A 22,023-nucleotide genomic window follows, 5' to 3' on the forward strand; every position below is an offset into this window, starting at 1 on the left:
TTACATGCATTTTGGAATTCTTGAAACTGATTAGTACATATTCAAACAAATGCCATGTTAAATAACATAGAAAATACTTTTGTGTCCTTTGTACATTGTATGGTGAAAGTTTTGCTGAATCAGAAGCAAAAATGTAAGGGTTGGGTCCTGTAATTATAGTATTACAAGCCTTTTAATTTAAGCCTGTAATATAGTGTATTTCTGTCTAGAATGAAGATAACGCTGACCAAAGTATAATGAAACCAACTTTTTCAATCCTTTGCATTACTTTAAGTTGTCTTTTAATGTTGTACGGTAATATTTTTTTATCCGTTCTAGTCAATAAATTTCACATTGGTGTGCATATCTTTTCATTTGAACTTGAGGTGATTAAATTGTTCTCTTGCACTGAATTTCAGTGATTGCATTACTGTAATTCATCTAAGGAGATTACAATCTTGCCTGCTCGAAGAATGTTGGGCTTTTTGTTTCTTTAAGAAGACATAAGTAGCGTTGAAGCCAAATCTGTTAGAGGGTTGTGTGACTTTTTGCAAGTAGTTAAGCAGTGCTTCTGTGAGTTGCTTGTGAAATTCCTGTAAGTCTCAATTTAAAATGCAAATATTTATTTAGGCAATTGAACTACACATCCTGAAGTTGCTATAAAACACCTTCTTAGTGGTATGAAAAAGTCAAGCTGGACTTTATACCAAAACTTTTAAGTCTGAGAGCAGGCGTAAGCCAAGAAAATGGTTGAGACTGTAGTAGAAACGTGCTTTCCCACGAAATAAAATCCAAGGATGTAGCCACCGTAATTGTGCAATAAATTATCATAAATGTGATGTCATAGTCTCTGCAACTTTTTGAAGGGGTAGTCTGATTTTGAAATCAACGGAGCAGTGAATAACAAGTCTCTGAATTGGCCCAGACAGCGGCAGACACGTCTGCATCATTTGGGGAAAGCAGTTATGTCCTTGGAGAATTGAACCCTTTCAAAACAGAAGTTGTTGACTCAATGTGTTAATCTTGGCTTTTCATGAAAAAGTGCAGCATCACACACTGATTATTATTTTTTTTTTTTTAAAGATCCCTAAACTGCTGTCTGTGTAGGTAAAAATAAACTGATGGAAGCAAGTTGGCTGAGGCCATTGAATGTAGTTTCTGTGAACTGCAGTTGTTCCCAAGTACCATTCAGACACCTTCTTACTTGCCTGTGGAAAAAGGTCCCCAGATGCAATTGCGGATTGTAGTTTTTGATGTACAAGGGTAACTTCACAGGTTTACCTATGGTTGGGTTCTGCCTGATTTTCTCAATACACCCTGTCTTTAAGGTTTCAGTAGCATAGTTCAGAAAGTTTGTTTTGGGTGATTATTTTATGTGATAATAAGGGCACATTTCCTTGAAACGTAGCTCTGTTGTTCTTGTATTATCTTAACGTAAAGAAACAAAATGAGAAAGTCCTTTGAACTTGCTTCAGTTCTAGATTAAAAATTAAGTATTGTTAATGAAATAATTTGAAGGAACATGTTGAACTTTCCCTAAGTGCAGTAAAACTTCATCTCAGTGTCCAAATAAGTATATATCCCAGATACAGTAAACCACAATGTATATTTTTCAGCTTTTACCATAACCTTTTGGGTTGTGTATATTAGTTAAAACAACCTAAACATCTTAGAAATTAATGATGTGCCAACAAAAGATAATCCCTTTGCCTTCCTAGTAGGAAAAATCTTCATGCTTATCGCTGTATTCTTCAGGCAAAACCTTGGTAAATAAATAAGCCTTGCAGTATGCCCAGAAGGTCATCTGTAAGGGAGAGGCGGGAGCAAAATTCAGAGCCAACATCCTTCCCAGGAAACTATCTCCTGGTACATTTCCCTGTTTGGGAAGCCTTGGCTTCTGCCTGGTTCTGTCTTTACTCGTGACTCTTGCAGATGCCTGCTGAGATCAGGGAACCTTTTCCAAGCTGATACTTGTGCCAGTAGTTAGTTTATTCTTCAGATTTTTCCCCTTTCATCTTTATTCACTTTAGAAACGATCAATAACCCCTTGCTTGAGGTCTTGTATTTAGCCTCGTGACACTATATCCTGCTACTCTGGTAACTTGATTAATGTCTCTACTAAAAGGTATCAGTCTTTTGCTTCTCTTATGTTTTTGGGGTGTTGCTTTCCCTTGGGAGTCTCTTTGTTTCTCCTTCTTGCCATTGACCTGCCCATGGATGACTTCCCGTGCTCTTTTTATGCGCACTTCACATCAATAGCACATCCTCCACTTTCTCTGCTCCTAAATGCTGCCTCTTGTCCTCTGAATTGCCTTCTGTATGCTGCTATCATTAACGTTTCCCTGCCAAATAAAGTATATCTTACCTTTTCTTGGAAGCTACCTTTGCAGTTCACATTCTCTATTCCTCTAAAATATACCCACATTTTCCTTATGATTAAGTCTTTTGAGCCCTAGAGTTGCAGTTCCAGGAACCTGTAGGTGACATGGCCCATGTTTGTGGTTGGGTGGGCTTGGAGACTTTTTCCAGACAGAAAAAAGTATAATTGGTGCCTTTTTTTGGTCAGGCTTGCTGACCATATTCCATATCTCTAAATGCAACAACTATTTTAATTATTTTCTTCATAATTTGTGACTTTTGGACTACTTGAAGTTTGTATTTAAAGCTTTTCATAACTGCACTGTATCTTTATGGAGACTTAAATCTCGTTATTTTCCCTATCTGTTCTAATGGATTTCTCTCTTTGTTTTTAAACTCTGTGCTAAATTTGGGGTGAACTGATTAAATTATTTTCTGAACTATTAGAACTCGAGTATTTCTTTTATTCGGTTCTTAATTAAGGCTAATTTCTTCATTACATGTACAAACGTTTGTAGGTTATTCTGTTCACCTTTGTATTTTTGTGAAATGCTCCTACGTCTAGAAAAGTAAGGTTTGATTTTAGCCAAGGAGGATGTTTGCATTGAATATACTTGTTACTCTAGGCATGTTATTTTTTGGTATGTTATTATTTGTCAGGTTTAAAAACGACAGTTATAACTTTTTCCCCCACAAGGATGGTAAAGAACACGAACACCTTAAAGAGCAAAATAACAGAAATAACTGTTTCCCGATTTTTCTTCTTTTGTCTTTCTGAGATTGTAGGTTACTGAGGGAAGGGACTATGGATGATGTCTTCAGGACAGTTGACCCTGAAAAACTGTCCATCTCTCTACTTGGAAAGCACATAGTGGCCTTTAACACAATTACACTTTTTTTTTTTTAGTCTAATCTGGGTAGAGCAAGAGATTATTTTGTAACTAGAACTTTGCCTATATGGAGGTCCCTAAGGCTGAAATGGCTTGAATTTGTGCATAGGAACAACTGACAGAATACAGGCTGGAGAGCATGGGAATTATCTGTGCTCTGTTAGGAGTGCTGCCAAGATAAGCTGCTGTCTTCTGTATCAGCTGCAGAGTTGCTTTGTGGTCATCCTTCAGTAAAGCCCCAAATAGCATACATGATTCAAATTCCACTGAGGTTGAAAAGCAAACACAAATATGAAAGCCAGCTCCTAAAAGAAAGCAACTTTAACTACAAAGCCAGTTTTTCTCTGGTTTGATGATCTCACTACTCTAATAATAAAATCAATATGTAAAAACAACAATAACAACAAAACAACAACCAAACAAAACCAAACCAACAAAACCCCAAACCCTGAAGCCAGCAGAATCTGCTCATGTGTGTTCCCTCATCTGAGCAGAGTAAAAGGCCTTGCAGTCTTCAAGTGCTTCCTTCAGCATTGGCATTGTCTTCCCAGCCTGTGTCAGGCAACTCTGAAGAAACTTGGAGCTGGGAGATACCTTCACAGCGGTGATATGACTGCTGGGGCTACCGCTTTCTGGTTTTAAAAATAATCTGACAATGGTGTGTGGAAAAACAGAGTTAATTACTCTGCACAAGAGGCAACCTCTGTCGCAAATGCCATACTGTGACCTGAGCCTGTTGGGATGGAAGAGGAGGTCATTGCGTGAGCCACCTCACCAGGCTCCTGCATGTAGTTCACGGTACAAAGGCTGCTCCTGATGGAGTGAAAACTCATCAGCCTGGATGTTTGAGTTTTCTGTGACCATGCTTGGGAGGGAAAAGGTAGAGTTGTCTGCTTATGGAAGTGGAAGGAACCTGGAAGGAATCCAGAGCTGTTTGTGAGCTCTTGCAGCTCTTCTGCCACTTCTCTCTGCGCAAGGTGTTCCTGGAACAGGGGCAATGGAGAAGGTGGTGGCTTGTTATTTTCTGATCTCGCTAACCTGCAGTGTTCTTAATGGGAATAACTGGAAATGAAGAGGCTACTCAGGTGTAATGAGGTTTAACTAATGTAACCAATGTTTCAACTTGTTCTGCTGTGTGTTTGCTCTAAGGCTTGTTTACGTATTGTATAAGCCAAACTCGCCTGTCTTGTTGGGTGAGTGTGGTTAAAGTCTGCAGAGCTAAGTGAAGGTGCTGTAATATCTTACATAGCCTTGACAAAATATGCCTCTGTGGTATGACACATTAATGGTATATGAAATCTCTAGGCTTTTGAGACACACCTCATAATGATGATATCACTTTTTTTTCTTGCAGATTGTGGGAAATCAGACATGCTCAAGACATATTGTAAGCATCCTTATGTATTTAAAAATAAATCCAAGTTGGGGGGCAGGGACTTGACTTCCTAAGGAAGGTAAATGGAAGTTCAAGGTTTTCTTATCAGTGGTCTTTGGACTTGTTCTGAAATGAATTGAAAATGTTTGTATTGATGGATATTTGTGTCAGGTGAGGTGGCTTTTTTCTTAAATGCACATCCTCCCACGCTGGGACTTCCCAAGGTCTCTGCCTTCTTCGTCTTTTGGTGAGCTTTTGGTGTTCATCATAGCAATATTTTTGGTATTTCATATAATATAGCTACTATGAACAGCCTCTCTTACTGAGAAGATCTAGTGTGAAAAGAATGTAATAGTCATGCAGCGTAACACTTTCAATGCTAACAATTTTTTTTTTTCTTGGACTAAGCTTAATACTAAGCAAAACTTAGTGTCAGGGGTTTAGATTGCGGGGTGACAATAAAACCCTGGCAGATGTATTGTTAACCTCCTCTCCCCTCGACTTCTCCCTTCTGCCCCTCCCGCTCCCCGCTTCCCACTCAGCACAGGCGATCGGGAAGGAAAGAAGGACAGAGAGAAAAGAGCTGGAAAAATTAACAATGTTTTACTAATGCTACTAATAAGAATAGAGAAAATAACACAAAATATACAAAACCAATCTTGAAAGTCTCAGCAACTGCAGAGCCGGCAACCAAAGTCCTGGTTTGGACTCTGCAGCCAACTGGAGCTGGATTCAGTCTGTCACTAGGCCTCAGTTCGCAGGGACAACTAGCAAGGTCCTCTCCTAATGTCGGCCATAAGCAGAAGGGAAAAGGGAAAGGGAAAAAGGACGAGATCCTCGTGATCTCCCACTTTTATATGAAGTATTCACGTGAATGGAATGTTATACACAATTGGTCAATTTCTTGGTCACTTGTTTCTTGTCGCCCCTCTCGGAGATGTCCATTCGTGCTTATCAATAAGTTTGCATTCCGTTGCTAGTTTTACCAAAACATGTGTCTGGTTCTCCAGGAAAATGCAGTTAATATGAAGGCTTTAGCTGACAGGCAAAAATCACTAAAAGAGAAACTTGTTTTTAACAAAACCAGGACACTTTGTAAAGATTTTTTTCAAGTAAACCAGTTATTCAGAGCTCCTGTAAGCTGATTGGTGTTCTGTTAAACAGAATAACATGAAATAAGTCTGGTTTTGAACAAAGTTCTGCAGTTAATATATGTTTTTGCCAGTTTTTCTCATGAGAGTTGCATCAGCTGTAGAATCTTGTCTGTTGTAAAAGTTCTTTTTACGCTTAGAACTACTTTTTGTTGTCCCTTTTGGATATTAGCATGTAACATCTGCACATCTGTAAAAACCTCAAGTTTCTCAAGGAATAGGGTAAGTTATAGTTTCCAACAACAGAGTCCTATCAAAAATGCTATCTAGGTGAACTGAAATATTTCATTATAACCCATTGATTTAAGGACCTTTGTAGAAAACTGTATATTTTGATATTTTATTGTTATTTCTGTCATAGTAAAACCTCGAATATTTTAACATGAAACAACAGTAAAACATTTTCGTAAGACTGAAAGTACAGCTCCACTGAAACAAAATATTTCCAGGTTATTTTTTTCACTTCTAGTATCCCTACTCTTCCAAGAGGGTGGAAGGAAATGCAGCTTCATCATCTTGAGGTTTCCTATTTTTTCGATTTTGATAGCCTTCCTAATGTGCATGTCACGGTTTGGTTAGGATAGATTGTCCAGTTTGTTCAGGGCAACTTAAAACAGAGGTACTAACCATGTACTCATGTATAGGTACCTTGTGGCTTCTATCTCAATTTTTTTCCATGTAGTTATCTGACCTTCTTAATCTGTGTTACTGGAAGAAAAGTTTGTGCAAAACACTGGCTTTTATAACAGGAGAGGCTGTGACCTGTAGTGATTTTTATCTGGAAATAGTGGCTAGAAGGGAAGATGTTCCCTTGTTTGGAACTTGCCAGTAGTGGTGTGGTTTTTGGTGGGGTTGTGTGTGTGTTGTTGTGGTGGGGTTTTTTTTGTCATTTGTTTTTAAATTTCCATTTTCAGTCCAGTTGTTTTAAGTGTCATGTAAGAAACCACAGTCTCCAGACCACACTGATGTTAGCCCGGTGGACTTCACACTTTTTTATTGCACTGTCCAACATTTCAGTGTGTCTCGGGCAGTGAAAGCTTCAGGCAGAACTTTAGTCTTGAAGCAAAGGAGATTTTGTGACTGGTAAACTTTTCTCTGGAGTAGCATAGACTTATTTATCTGACAAACTGAAAGCAGTAGAGGGATTCCTTGCTGCTCTTACTGCCTTAAGTGGAGATGATGTGGAGAAGAATTGAATACTGTGGGCCCATGTGCACTATGGGTGATTGGATGGCCTTGTATATTTACATTTCACTTATTATAGTATAGTCATTCCTCTTGGTCTTCTAAAATTAGCAAAGCACAGCACAATTATAATACTTTCATGCTTCAGGATAAGCTTTGCATTTCATTAGTTCATTGGTTCTTATTTATGCTACGTCAGTTCAGGAGGAAAAATGTTAAACTGGAATAACTTGTTTTGAAAGTTCAGTACAAGTGTGTGCTTTCTTCATCTCTAATTTTGAATCTCCCTTCTCTTCTCTTAATGTGAAAGTCTTTTGCCTCGTCCTCTATGTTAAATTGTAGGCTTTACCACGGAGCAGCATCAAAGTGGTTTATTTGCCTTCAAAAACATGTATGTATTTGATTAGAAGTTTTCAGTTGACACCCCACTAAATCCTCCTGTCTTCCTCCTCCCCCCACGCAAATATTTTTTTTAGGGCAAGAATTTACTGTTAAAAATAGTAACAGGTTTGAGGCACTTTGCTTTATCTTAGCGATGCTTTTCGTTAGGAACTGGGGTTTGTGGGTCTCTGTGAGGTGCAGTGCCGTGTGTCCCTCCAGTGCCTGATGCTGGGCCAGCAGCAACGTGCTCCAAGTAGCTGCTGGCCAGCCCCCAGCTACCTTGATTGGGGGGGGTTTTGACCTTTTGGGGACCACATTTGGTTGGAAATCTGAGGGCAGGCTTTCTTTTCCCTAAACTCTGCCTGGTGTAGGGCCGAAGGCTGCTCCCCTCTCCTTCTGTCCCCAGCTAAGGGATCTATGGGGCCCTGTCTCACGGTTGGTGGCACCTTGTGAAGAGACCACCACACAGCTACAGACTGCAGCCGACTGTCCAGAGCCCGCTTTGTGCTGGCAAGACCATTGACTTGTGCACCTTGGTGCGTGTCCCTCACCTGCGCTGGACTCGTGCTTTGCTGGTGGGAATGGCGGGCGCAGAAGATGCCGATGTTCCTCCTGGAAGGCAGGCTTTAGTGTTTTATCTTCCTCGAACGCCACTTGAAAGGCAGCCGGCGAGGAATGCACGCTCTTTAAAGATCACAGCCCTGTCGTATTTTATATGGATGCTTTGAAAGGCAAAAGAGCGTTCAGCTGGGTTAGTGTGCAAACAAATGTACGTGGCCCTGGGGCCTCGCGCGCTGTTTGAGGATAGCGCTGACGTGCCTGTCAGACCAAACCAGAAGGATGAGATAGTCACATTCCCTTCCTCCTGTGACTTGTTGCAGAGGCTGGAGTGAAAAATGAAACACTTGTGCTTCAGACCACTCTCCGGAGTGCAGACACGCACTTCATCTGAGCGACTCTCCTCGCAGTTGATGTTAATGGAAGTAAACCTTTTTTGCCATGTATTTTTCTTGTTTGCAGCCTTCTGTGTGACCTTGTAGTGAAGTCATAAAAGCTTGAATCTTTGCTATCGCAATCCTCGCCATAGCAACATGCGTCATAGCTGCATAATTATTTATTTAATGGGTTTAATTATGAAAACTGGGAAAGGCACTTAAGAAAAGTGGATCAGGTAGGAGAAAAAAAGCACACTGGTTTTCAAGTTAAAAAACAAAACAAAGAAAACAAATGCGCGCCCACCCAAACAACAACAACAAACCACTTTCACAATAACCTGAGACAGGAATAAGTTAAGTTTTGCAGCGTTTGTTTTAAACTACTTTCTTCCCTGTTTGCCTTTTCCTCCTTTTTTGATAGTTGTGGTAGTAGGTTTTTTTTTTTTGTGTCTACTGTGCAAGAATCATGCAGCTGCTTCAGTGATTTCCCCCCTCCTGTTTGCAGACCTATAAATATACTTCCTTTGTCATGTTGTTTCCTAAGAGCTTTGCTTCCAGATAGCTTTGCCATTTAAAATTTTTCATCTTTGACTTTCATACTGTCCTATTAAAAGTTATTAGTAGTCCTGAAACCAAATGCTCTTTATTAGGCCTTACGTTTCAGATTGTCTACAGCTTTCTCTCCTCATGTTCAGAAATCAATTTTGCTATTGACAAGCTTTCTCAGAAATAACTGTCTGCAATAATAATAATATATATAGAATATATAGATACTAGCACACTCATAGATCAAACTGTGTGTTTTTTTGTAACTGAGAGTGCTATGCTCTGGAAGATTTCTTCAATTATTATCGTCAATGTATACACCAAATGCTACGTGATCAGCAGCGTCTTGCAGTAGAACACTGGTGGGCCAGTGTCTGATTAATAGTTGAAAGCAATTGTTCCTTTCCCTTAATTCACGAGGGGAGAATGAAATGCAACAAATAACTTCATTGATTTCACTTTAGAGTTACTGACATGTTATGAATCTTTCAATTTAAATCGATAGATACCTCAGCAGCTGTAGCCGAAACAGACCCGGGCTCCTGGCAGAGATGTCCTTTCCTGTGTCTCTGCCTTCAGGCTGTGCTGGAGCCTCCAACAAGGGTGGGAGCAAGTGGAGTTGGTGGCACCAGAGCAGGTCTTGGCAGCTTAGGATTTTATAGATGTTCTTGCTACAAGTACATGAAAGGCTGGTTGCGAAATATGACTTGGTGACAGCGCTGTGAGTTGTTAATCCAGGATGGGGCTAGAATTTCAAATTTGTGAACTTTTGGCATGGAGGGGAGGGTGGGGTTTTGGAAGGAATTTCATTAGTTGGATCACGATATAAAATGCAAAGACTTTTAACTGAATAACTCAAAAACTGACTTGGAAGAACTTTTCTGTTGGAGTTATTACTTGAATCATAAGCCTTCGTTAGTGGATGTTCCTTCTCAGGACTGATGCATGGAAGCAGAATTTCCTTTTTTGTTGGGTTTGTTTGGGTTTTTTTGCAATGCTGAAATGTGAAACCTTTCCTGTTGGCATGCTGGTTGGCTTAACTGCTTCTTTGGTAGCCTCTTTCTTGTTGCGTATGAAGAGGAGACGTCCACTCCTCTGCTGTGTGCCGAGAGCTTTGTGGGGCATAAGCTTTTTTCCTTGGAAAACGACACTTTTTTTGCTTTTTATTCCACAGATGTGGTGCAAGACTGCGTATAGGACTCACAGACTGATAACAGTATGTTGGGAGAAAAAAGTCTTGTGTTAATTGTTCCGTCTGTTTCATGCTGGTTGTGTTTTCTTGGCTGCCGATTAAATTTGGCATTTTTGTAACTGCAGTACTTACAAGAGAGTCCCTTAGTCTTGGGAGTTGTCTTGTGGCATCACTTTTAGTGAGAGGAATCAGCAAAACCCTTTGGGGTTAAAAACAGGCTCATTGGTCCAAATGCTGTGTGAGTGTTGTACTGTTTAATGTGTGGGTGCAGGCCACCCAGGGACCACTTTGCTTGTCCCCTGGGCTATAGCAGTGCAGCCTCAGAAGTTCAGTTCTGGAGCTTTGTGAGGTTCCCAGGTAGAATTGGTGGTGGTCCAGCAATGCGTGTTTTTATATTTCTGATTAATCTTTACTCTTCCTTGAATCCAAGCATAAATCTTAACATTCACGATGTGTCGTGGTTTAACCCGAGCTAGCAATCTAACTGCGATAGCTGTTCCCTCACTGCCCCCTCACCTCCCAAACAGGAGAGAGAATCAAAAGGGAGGAGGCAACTTGGATTGAGATAAACACAGTTTAATAAAATAACAAAATACGAATACAGTACTAGTAAGTCTATATAAAAGATAGAATATAAAATAAAAGTTACTTGATGCAATTCCTCATGAGCTCCGTCTGCACCAAGCAGCTGGTCCCAAAGCCAATCCCAGAGAGAGAAAAGAGGGAAAAAGGCAGAAAGGCCCAGAGGCCTCAGCAAAACAGCAGGATGGCAAAGGCCAAACTAAATACCCTGAACAGAACTCCCCTGAACGGGTCTCCGAGAGCAAAGATAAGGGAGAGAGACTGGAAGATCCTGATACTGCTTAAATATGGAGCGTGATGCTAATGGGATGGAATACTCTTGTTGATCAGTCTGGATGTCAGTCAAGCTGCCCTTCCTCGGTGCCTCACACCTGTGGGCAGAGCACTCAGAGTGTCCTTGGCTCTCTGGCCAGAGCAATTAAGAACATTAACTCTGTCCTGGTGTTTTCTTTCTTGTTCTCAAACTGATTCAAACAATGACTTCTCTAGCTATGAAAAAGAAAGGTTTCTAACTGTATGAAAATAATTAACTCATTTTCAGTCAAACCAGCACATGATACTACTCTGTAGGATTCCCTAGGCCTTCGAAGAAAAAGCCATACCAAGTTAAAAGTACTAACGCAAAGGTATGCAGAAGTGCGTACAAACTTGTGACGTGTCTTTCTCTCTTTGCAGCTGTTTGGACTTAAACTAATACTGTCGCCCTTAGTCAAGCATCCAAACCTTGGAGGAAACTTGAGGTGGAAAGTCTTTAATGCAAAATAACAGGAGAGCTCCTGTTTGAAATCACTACGCTATATTGTCAAATTAGCTAAGCAGGACCTGTATAAGGTCTCTGCTGCATGTTGTGGATTTTGTCACTGCTGCTGAAGAATTAATGAGATCTTCTTGGTGGCTGGCTGGCATCTCCTGCATATGCTTCTCTATCAGGCTGAACTTACCAGGGCTCAAAAGCTCGTTGTTTGGGTCTAGTGCAGCCTTCGTATTTGGAAAGGCAGGTGAAGTTCTGGCAGTGTCCTTTCTTCATAAGCTTCTCCTCCCTCTTCTGGAGCAAAGCGGTCACCACCCGACGTTTGTGGTTGCTATGGAGGAATGCGTGTGTATTTTTTGTCTGCAGCAGAAGTGTAGCACATCCACAATGGAGTTCTTTGCTGTCTCTGTGAATGACATTTTGAGAAAAGTGGTTTTGTAGAACAAGATATGCTGCCTCTTTGCAGATGGACTTCTTTTTCTGCTGTTGCTTATCTCTGCTGGGTTCCTTCTCTCTTGACTTGATTAATGTTTCTCCTTCAGACAGAAGATTTTGCTTTTTTTTTTAAATTTTCATCTCTGCGTATAGAAAGTTGGAGAGTAGCTGGCCTGCAACAGCAGATAGGCTGTGCTTGAGAGGAGAGGTGGTTTACTGGGAGCTTTAGAAGTGAACCTCCACCTGGTGAGAAGGGAGTGGCGTGAATAACTAGTACCTAAGAAAACAAACAAAAAATGTCCAAAAGGAACAGGAGAACTTTGTCATGTTACAGTCTCTTCCATCTGCCTAAGGCAAGGTCACTAAATTCACCCTTGGCTTCCATAAAGCTTTCATGTGATATGGGAAGCCTTATAATCCAGAAACGACTGAAGAAAAACTGCTTCTTCCAGTGCTGTTTGGTTTTTTTTTTGTTGTTTTCTTACCTGTATCTTGACAATTAAACCTTATTTCTTCTGGGGAAGATCAGATGTTCTTTGCAGCAAAACTGTACCACTTAACCATGTTTTGATGCATAATGTAATCAGCTTGATTGCTCTTTAATATGTCATTCAGACCTACAGTCACTGTCAGCTGGGCTGAATCTGCTCTCTTGGAGAATTTCAGTAACGCTTCCTTGGTAGATCACAGTACCTGGTGGTAACAGGGCTTTTTTTTCAGGGCTATATCTGTGTCCGTGGGTTAAATGGTGACCTTACAGGGGGGAAAGCTGAAGCAAGTTGTGGAAAAGGTGCTGGGATCTTGGTCTCCCCTACTTCTGTGTTGGAGAGGGATGGGCTGAATGGAGTTAAGGCTCTTTGTGCCTTGTGTGCCGGGTGGCACAGCTGCACTGGTGTATGAAAGGTGTCAGCAGTGCTGAGTATGGGCCTTTCAGCTTTTCCCAGGTGGAGAAACTGAAGGGGATGGAGTGGCAACCTGGAAGTTGTGCTACTGACAAGTCATCTTCTGCAAATATTAGTTGTGCATGGCTTATTTTGGTTTGATTACTGCAAAACTAGTACTGAGCCTGTAACGGCTTTAAATGCTGTTCTGTTTACTTTGCGAATCAGTGCCAGGTTGCATTAAGAGACAGGGTTTTCCTTTTCCAATGTTTTGTTCTTGAGAGTCTTTATTGACAGCATGAGGTGCGAAAATAAGGCATGCATGTGGCTGTGCTTTTTTTTCCTTCCCTATCTGTGTATAGTAGCATATCAGCTTTAATATGAATATGATCTCACTAAAATAGCAGCTGGTTGAATTCGGGACCTTTAATGTAATGCATTCTTGATTAGTTATGAAGGTGACAGGTTTGAGTAGTTAGGATTTTCAATTTTCTTATTGGTATGTGCTGGTCCTAAGAGATACAGGTGCTTCCATTTCTCCTTCATTAGAAGGAAGTGTAAAAAAACCCCATGTGAGCTCATTAGAAATCTGCAAGTGACTTAGGTACAAAATTACATTTGGCATTTTCTTGTGTTTACTTGCTTAAACATGGTAGTATAACTTAAGCATTTAGAGATCTTTCTCTTAACAGTAATGTGCCTGGTTCTAAACTTCTGTGTAAAGATGCCTTGCTGCAACTTGAATGAGTTAAAAATGGCAAGTAGCTGGTTTATATATACTGTGGAAGAAATATTCAGACATAATGAAGTGCTTGTGAACTGTCCTTAAGGAAAAAAGTTCTTTGTGTGGGAGTATGAGGAAAGATTAAAACTGAGACAGTCAGTAATCCCCCTCCCCTCTTTTTAAGGAAAGCAAGCTTTCCAAGTAACACTGCAAAAAAGAATAAGTATAATTAAGTAGAAAGACTTAGAAGAGCATTGGTTAAAACAAGAATAATAATTCACCTCTTCAGGCTGATTCTGAATTGCGTGTGACTTTTATCTTGCATAAAATATAGTTATTGGTTTTTTATTGCCTTGTCTGCTTCTCTGGGCTTTCCTCCTCCCCTCTTTTCTCTGTAGAAAATTTCTTGGCGAGGCTATCAATGCAAATTTGACCTTTAAGTTTTTGACTGAGCAGCTCATGTATCAGGAAATAGTTGAGCATGTGCAGGATAATTTATTGCAGGAATTTAGTGCATTTTATCACTCTTTGGAACTTTCAAGGCCTTTTTTTAAAAAAAAAGAAAATTCTCCTCTTTAACCTTACCTTTTACTGTGCAGAAGTCCTGCTTGTCAAGTGTCCGTGCAAGATGCTCGATCGTGTGGCTGGTGTACTTTGCTGTGCGTACCTTGGTGAGGCCAGGTCTGCTTGCCTTGTTTAATAAATAGGTTGGTGTTTGAACAATGACAACTACCCAGCAAAGCGGGGTAAAATGTCTGTCTGTCTTGGCGTGTGCCTGCGTGGGTTTTGTGTGTGTGTGTTTGTTTTGAACCAAATCGTGGCCTGTGTTAGGTGGCACAGCAGGTGCGCTGGTCCCACTGGAGCGAGCTGGTTTCTTGCCTGGCTGCCTCCTGGCAGCTGGGGCAGGGGGGAGCTGAGCGCAGGGTCCAGCCCCCTCCATTTTCTCTTGCTGTCCCCTGCCTGTCGCTTCTGTGGCCGTATTAATATGGAGCAGTTGAAGTCACTGAGTTGGCCACGGGCCAGCTTGTGCTGTGTGTGCTGCAAGGACCGCTCTGATGTGCGGCGGCGGTGATGTGAGACAGAGGCAGCGCCGAGGAGAGGTAGGTCTTGTCTTTCTGTCCTGCCCTCCTCAGCGTTTCCAAATCCTGCTCATGCGCTCGGCGTTTTCCTTTCTTCTCCTCGCTAGCCTCCCTTTCCATCCCACTGGGATAATTTTAAATCTTTCTGGTTAGACAAACCGACGCTGCTTTGTGAGCTAATGGTCTGTCTCCATTAAGTCATTAAGCAGCCGCGTTTCGTTGGTGAAAGTCTCGTTTGACAGACTTGCCGTTTAAGGGCAGCGCGCTATCTCTGTGTGTAACTGCAGGTGTGCAGCTCTAAGCATGTCATGCACGCCACGTTTTTAAAAATCATAGCAGGAGCTCCATTGCACATCATAACTACTGGTACGATAAACAGAAGCAGCAATTCAGTTCATCTTCAAGGTTTCTGTATTTATTTTCTTTTGCAAAATTTCAAACTTTGCCATCAATTTTTTTTTGCCTAAAATATTGTAGGAGCTACTGAAGTGTGCTGAAGACATTGTGTGAAAACTGAAATCATCCTGACAGGAATTTTGTGTCATAATTCGATAAACCTGTTTCACAAGCCTGGATCTTGGTATTTCTCTTTGCTTCTAATCTCAGTGACTTTTTACTTGGATGTAAAGAGATTTAAATGTGTGGTGAAGCACTAACTGGATTTACGATGGTGTTTAATATGCTTTTTCTTTAAACAGTGTTGGTCAACTTTTAGAGAAAGCAGTTGCTTGTAATCTTTTTATAAGCTCTCCTCAACAACTATAATAATAAAAGGGAGAATGTTTGAAAACATGCCACAAAAGCTAATTAGAACTCCAGTGGGTTATGCTTCCTTAGAACATTTAGCTTGGAGGGAAAAAAAATCCTGTTGGGGGATTGCTAACCATTTACATTCTCAAAACTATCTGAAAAAGCCTAAAAACAAATTTAAATATAGTCTTTGCTATGAAAGTAACTTTTAAAAACTTCTGTGATACTGCAGTGGTTTGGTTTGTGTTTACATCTGTGACTACTAGTTTAAAAAGACTTGTAAAACATCTTGTTTCTTGCTAGTGTATTAGGTAGATGTATCTGGCAAGTGAGTCACTCCCTGCTTTTAAGAAAAACCCTGTGATAGGCAAAGAGATGAGAGGAAGTAAAGTGTGTTTTGGAGGTGTCCTACATGCTTTGTCTCTCTCCCTGTGAAGAACAGACTTTCTTTCCTCACGCAGCACCTATGTTAAAGAAACCACTTTCAGATAATGTATTGTCCAGAGATAGCTGGAGTTCACTCCTCAAGTGAGGAAAGGTAAAACTAACCTTGGCTGCTGTCATGTTTCAGGTAGGGGTATTCTGATACCGAAAATGAACTTAATTATTGCACTGTTTCTGCTTTTAGAAGTGATTGTATTGGTTTTGCTTTGAGGAACTTTTCTCCAACTATGCCTTCTAATTCAGCCAACAAACTACATAGCAGTAACACCCCTGTGAAAGGTTGTGTGTGGGGTTTGTTGTATGTATTTTTTTTTCCTTTTGTTTTTAATTGTAAACCTTTGGATATGTGCTTCTAAGACTTGGGCCTGAGATACTACTTGATTTCTGTAAATTTGTGTCCTATACATGCAGTTTTAACCTCTGCCTTTCTTCTTACAAAGCTTGAACACTTTCTTTGTGTTTAACTATCCAGTTAAAAGCATAGGAGAGTAATTTGAAAAGTACATTTTGAATAGCAGGTCTCTGTAATGGCCCATATGAAATATAATAAGGCTTTCTTACGCAGGTGTCAGGATCTTGTAGTAGTATGAAATGGGAATATCTGTAGAGAGAAGTGAAATAGTTTCCAGTCACATATTTCAGTGTGACTTCAACTTTGTCTGGGACTGGGGAGATTACAAAGCATTTCACCCTCTTAGTATTTCAAACCAGATAGCATAAAACTAGAGTTTGAGCTCTCTTGTGGTTTTGAATATTTTCTGTGTGCATTCTTCTCCTTGTCTATATGTTTTTGATAGTAGTTCTTAGGAGTACCAGGAGTATCCCTTGTGGTTTATTACAAATAGTCTGTGCACTCTTGGCATAAATACCAACCTAATTGCATCACCTCACTATAGATTTGCCATCGACAAAAGTTTCTGTTTATGTTCTGCTCTTATCCATAGTTTTTAGGCAAATTATATTTAGCGCTCAGATCATAATTTCCTGTTAAGGAAACATTTACATAATTCCTATTGCAGTATTTATTCTCATTCTTTCATGATATAAAGACAAAGGAAAAATGATGCATGACAGGAGCTGGCGCTTTCTGTTCAGGAACTGATTCTTTCTGCTCATATTGACTCCTTTGAATCGTTTGATGCAAGAGTTGGAGTTTGAACTACATGTGACCTGTTGTCATGACTGTGGATATTCCACATGTGCAAACCCAAAGCCAATATGGTAATTGGAATTTTGCCTGGTGATTTTTTTTTTTTTTAATTATCTTTGACAAGCTCAGAGCTTTGATTGTTCTTGGAGCTACTGCTGGTTCTGCTGAGCTGCTGAATGTCTAAGAATGGATCAGGTTCATAGTAAAAGCAGTAGCCTATAGCCAAACTATTGGAATTCACAGGTGTGGGCAAGATCTCTTTGAAACTGCCATGCTACTTTTGGGCCTGCAGGTGATAGCACAAATAGTCTCATGTTCAGGGGATATTTCAGGAAAATTCCTTTCATGTGACGCAAAAGGGAAAAAGCAGCGTGTAAAACAGTTGCTTGAACGTTTTTGCATATGTGTTGCCCAATGAGGAGCCATCTACATTTTACCACATGTACAAAACTTGTTCAAATTAGCAAAGCTTCTATTTGGATAATCCATTTGTGGAGCTGCTGGTTATGCAGTGCAGAAGGGGAGAGGGGTTCTAAAAACTCAAATAGCAAAAGTGCCTTTTTTTTTTTTTCTTTGTTTTTTACTTTAAAAGGGGTTGGATTAACTGTGTTTTGTGTGCTTAGTAAAGAGAGGATCCTTAACTTTATATGTGGCTTAATTTTTAACTCCTTGAACTATTCTTTGTTTTATCCAGACCAAGATTGTAACTGGAAAAAAGGAACACACTGTCACTAGCACATACTGTAGTAAGACTCAGGAGTCTTTAATCAGTCAGTGTAGTTCTGATTGTTTTGATTAGTTCTTCACCACTTTTAGAGGAAACCCCTCAGAGACTATTTCCTTCATTTAAATTCTTTGCCTGTTATCATTTAGTCTGAGGAAAACAATCATCTTTGTTAACATGAAACTGAGATTATTTTTATTTCATTCTTCAGAAAGAATTCAAATTTCTTTCTAACAGGACACTACTGTGGAAACTTTTAAAAACAAAGTACTTTTTTGCATGGCAATCTCAGCTGGGCCTTGAGTCAAAGACAGTTCAGTCTACATCAGCTTTATTCTGTGAAACTTGTTCTCATTTTTTCTGAATAGTTGGGACAGTGTGATCAAGATATATATATATATATTATGTATATATATATTATATATATATATTTTTTTTTTCCCCTTCCCTATGTCTTAGTGTTCTAATAATAATGGTCATAATGAGGGGATGATGAATTGAGGCAGTTGCCAAAAGTAACAGTTGGTTTCTTCTGTAAATGAGAGTCAGTGCTGAAATACACCAAGAGCAGTCATAGTCCAGAAGAAACACATCAGTAGCACTTTAAAATCACAGTGTCACATCTTCATGGCATCTTTTGTTTTCTTAATGGAAGAAGTGTCATCAGCATATTATTGGACCAATCTTAGTCCCCCATTTTTTGTATATTGGTAGCAGAAGACATCTAAGGTGCCTTTGTAAGCTTTGAGGTATAGGACGCAGCTAATTTGAAAGCTTCTTCATTAGAGATAATGCATAATCATGGTTAATGACAGTGTTTATTATAATAGTGTATAGTCTGGAGCTGCATCAAATAGTGATTTGTTACTCAATTGTACTGGAATAATTAGGGTGTTCCAGTAATCACCTCATCCATGGTTATTCCTTGCAAGAAAATCTTGCATTGAAATACTTCTGTCTGGCTTGCCATACGTGCCACTAATGTAGCTATAACTTGATCCTTTCTTGGGCACACGAAATGCCTAGACGAGACGAACCATCACTCCGCTTCCCAACTCCTCCTCTTCCTTGAAACAATTCAACTGATGAATATTTTCTGAACCACGCCAGAAAACAGGACAATTCCTAACAAGTTTGGCTGTTCTGTCTTACGGGATCTGTAAAGTTAAGGCAACCTTTTTTTCTTTATTTTCCTTTACAGAAAATGCATGTTATCTCCAAGCAAGCCTAACCTTAGGCTTGTGTGACTCTAATGACAAAACTTCACTGTACAGAATTTACCACTTCTCTTTCTGCACACACCCAAGCATTATTAGTGTTTTGTTCAGTTTACACAATTATTTCATGTAGATAAAACAAATTACTTCTTATAAGCGTAATTTAATAAGCATTTACACAATATGGTTTAGCTTAGATGACCCTTAATCACTTGTGATTCAACTTCTTGCATGAGCAAATTTGACAGTACTTATTTTATGGAAAACATAGAAATGAAATTTTAGAGATAGAGCATGTGCTAGCACAAGTGCATAATTCAGACAACTGTGCGTCATATTGAGCAACGCCGAGAGGACAGTTGATTGCAGGAAGTCTAAAAATACTTCGTATAAGTTCGTTGCCTCATGCACACTTGAAGGGGCTGGAAACTCAAATGTATGCTTGTTAATGTCCTGCAGCTTGCAACTCCAGGACTTGGAAGAGAGAGCCCGTATAGAAAAAAAGTAGTGAAGCTTTGAATTTGTGTTTAGAGTAATGTGCTTAGGCAGTCAACTGTCTCATCCTCTGCAAAGCCATTACAGTTTCTCCTTCCCCTTATAAACATCTGGGATTGTGATAATTCTCTAGGCCACCTCGGAAAAACAACAGGACGTGACACTTCCAGGAAATCAATTGTTCTGCCTCTCCTTTCAAATACATGTTTGCAAGCGTGTGTGCACCCAGGCACAGCTGTCAGGGGAGTCTTGAACGGTGAGCAAAAATGATTTTCTTTCTGATCTTAAGAGGTGCCTCTGATTAAATATAGATGAGAGCAAAAGAAATACAATTGGCTTTCCTTTTTAAGACAGCATCATGAAGTATCAAAGATATAGCCAAAAAACTGCACCCCAGAAGGATGTTGAGTAGCTGGTAAGGTGTTTGCTGCAACACATCTCCCTCCAGAGCGGGAGAGTGCACAAAGCTGGTCCTGGGTAGGCAGGGCTTTGCATAAATGCACGTAGTGTGTTACTGTTTGCTAATGCTTAGTTATTTCATCAGGTCTGTCTTGGGGCCGATTAGTTGGTTTTCCCTCTTCTTGCAGGTCTGCTTCTTCCATGGTGCTTTGCACCTGGACCAGCTTACCAATGCAGATGTGTGGTCTCTTCTTTCATGCATTCACATCAGTACTTGCCCCTCTTCCATAAAACCCGCTGTACTTCGTGAAATATTTCAAGCGTGCTTTTAATCAAGTGAAATCAGTAAGGCTGTTTGGTTTGGCTTTTTGACTGTAAATTTATTACTGTAAAATATTGTGTAATTTCAATTCATATGCTAACAAATGACTACTTGGTAGTCTTGGAACAATGGTTGAAATTGCTGCCTTACCAAATGTTGGTAATTTATAATTGTAAAATCATGTTGTTTCTGATGTATGCATACCATATCTCTATGTAATAATGTATAACAGAAATTAGGGGCAGGAGGCAGAGCCCAAAAAAAAGATGTTATCCTTTATTTTCAGACCTGAATCCACACTGCAGAGATCAGAAGATATCACAGATCTCTTGTTAGCAACATCTTGGGTCTCGGGTTCATTCTGCTAGAGCTCTGCTGCCTCTGAAGACTTGTCCAGGCCAGCTTTTTATTTTGAATATTAGTAAGACAACGCCCTGGAGCTTGTTACTCTTCAGATGGTCTGTCCCCTAGTAATGATTGTTCACTGCTCACCAGTCTGGGTCGGCCAGGGAATAATATCACTAGAAGTGATGAGGCTTCCTTGCTCTGAGCTGTTCCTATACAGTGTGTTTATCAAACTATATATATCTGTTTGTGTATCTTGTCTAGTGCTGTTCATTTAGGTTTTTCTGAATACTAGACAGGAACTGCAAGGGCAGGCTGAGATACGCCTTTTCACAGACGTGGTCTTGGCGGTGCCGTGCAGCGTATATGTTGAGGTTTGTGGTTCTGAACTAAATCCATTGTAAATCCTGTAGGTGAGGTTTGAAAGCATGCTGGCCTAAGGAGCACCTGCACTTTCCCAGGACAGACTCTTTTAAATATGCAAAACTACAAAAACACCCAAACAACCCCAATCCCATACGTAATGTGGTCAAATGTCCATCTCCAGAAGCATTTTCTCATCTTTAAAGTTTTCTGTGGGTGTAAATTCCAGTACAGCTTCACACTCTGCTTCATCATAATGAAGTCAGAAAGAAATTACCGTGAGGTGGGAAGATATTTCTTAAAACCTTCTTTCAACATTTGCGCCTATTGCAATGCCTTGGTTAAGAGTGTGGAGCAATCTGTACATTCTGACCAACAGAAATGTGTCAGAAATGGCATGTTTTTCTGGCCCAAAATGACTTGTCAGACCTGAAACATTATTGTGGTCTTATATGCCAAGCTTGTGATACTTACTTCTTGTGCAGTGTTAGGGAAGAGGTAACAGCAGTGATTGGAAAATTCTTTTGAATTATTTTTAAAACTACGGTTTACAAATCCCTGTTTCCTGGTGCTCAGGTGCTGCAAATCAGTTTCTTCCTGTCGTTCGCTCTTGTCCATTCACTGGTTGCTTACATGTTTGTGCAATGTTAACACGCTTATAGAATACCTTGCACTGGGCAATGTATTTTAGGAACTAGGAGATCAAGAAAAATAAACACTTTCAGGAATCACATTAATCTGTTGCTTCATGTCTGTCAAAAAGACAAATATTTCTTAGTTTAGTCTTAGGCTATTCTGAATGACAGGTCACCTGCATGAGTGAATTCTTCCTGTGCATCATTTCAAATCCTTGAGAGAAATGGTCAGAAAGGTGAATAATGACTCCTCACTTGAATTCAACAATATTTGTCTAATTTTTAACAATATCTACATAAATATAAACGAACAGGAGGAATTGCTAAAGACACAGTCTAAATTTTGCATATTTGTAGAAAGTGGCAACTTTCTAATAAATAATAGGAAAAATCCACACCCCTGAACTTGATATGCTCAATAAATTTCTTTCAGGGTGACATATTTTTCTTTTCCCTTTTTATCCTCTGAGCACCCTTGGTGATTCACTGGTGCTTTACCATTATGAACAAGTACTTGAATTTCTGTATGATGCTCAGGCTGGGTTTAGTCAGCAATGCAGTGTGCTTGTTTGAGAGTGTGAGCCTTTCTGCTGGGAATAACAAAAACACTTGTGGGAAAATAATGGTACCACTGATAAATGAGTTACAGAAACCCAGTGAAGTCTGCACTCCACTATTAGGAATGAATTCTTGCATCCTAATGCAGCTGTGCTTCCCGACGCTTTACGTGACTCT

The 22,023-nt window shown here is 40.0% G+C and overlaps 1 protein-coding gene across 2 annotated transcripts in view; it reads left to right on the forward strand.

Moving 5' to 3' along the window:
* Positions 1–22,023, forward strand: part of GAB1 (GRB2 associated binding protein 1) — a 101,011-nt gene that overhangs the window by 13,569 nt on the left and 65,419 nt on the right. The window lies entirely within an intron of this gene.

The sequence above is a fragment of the Nesoenas mayeri genome, assembly GCF_963082525.1.
Source record: "Nesoenas mayeri genome assembly, chromosome: 4".
Taxonomy (NCBI): domain Eukaryota; kingdom Metazoa; phylum Chordata; class Aves; order Columbiformes; family Columbidae; genus Nesoenas; species Nesoenas mayeri.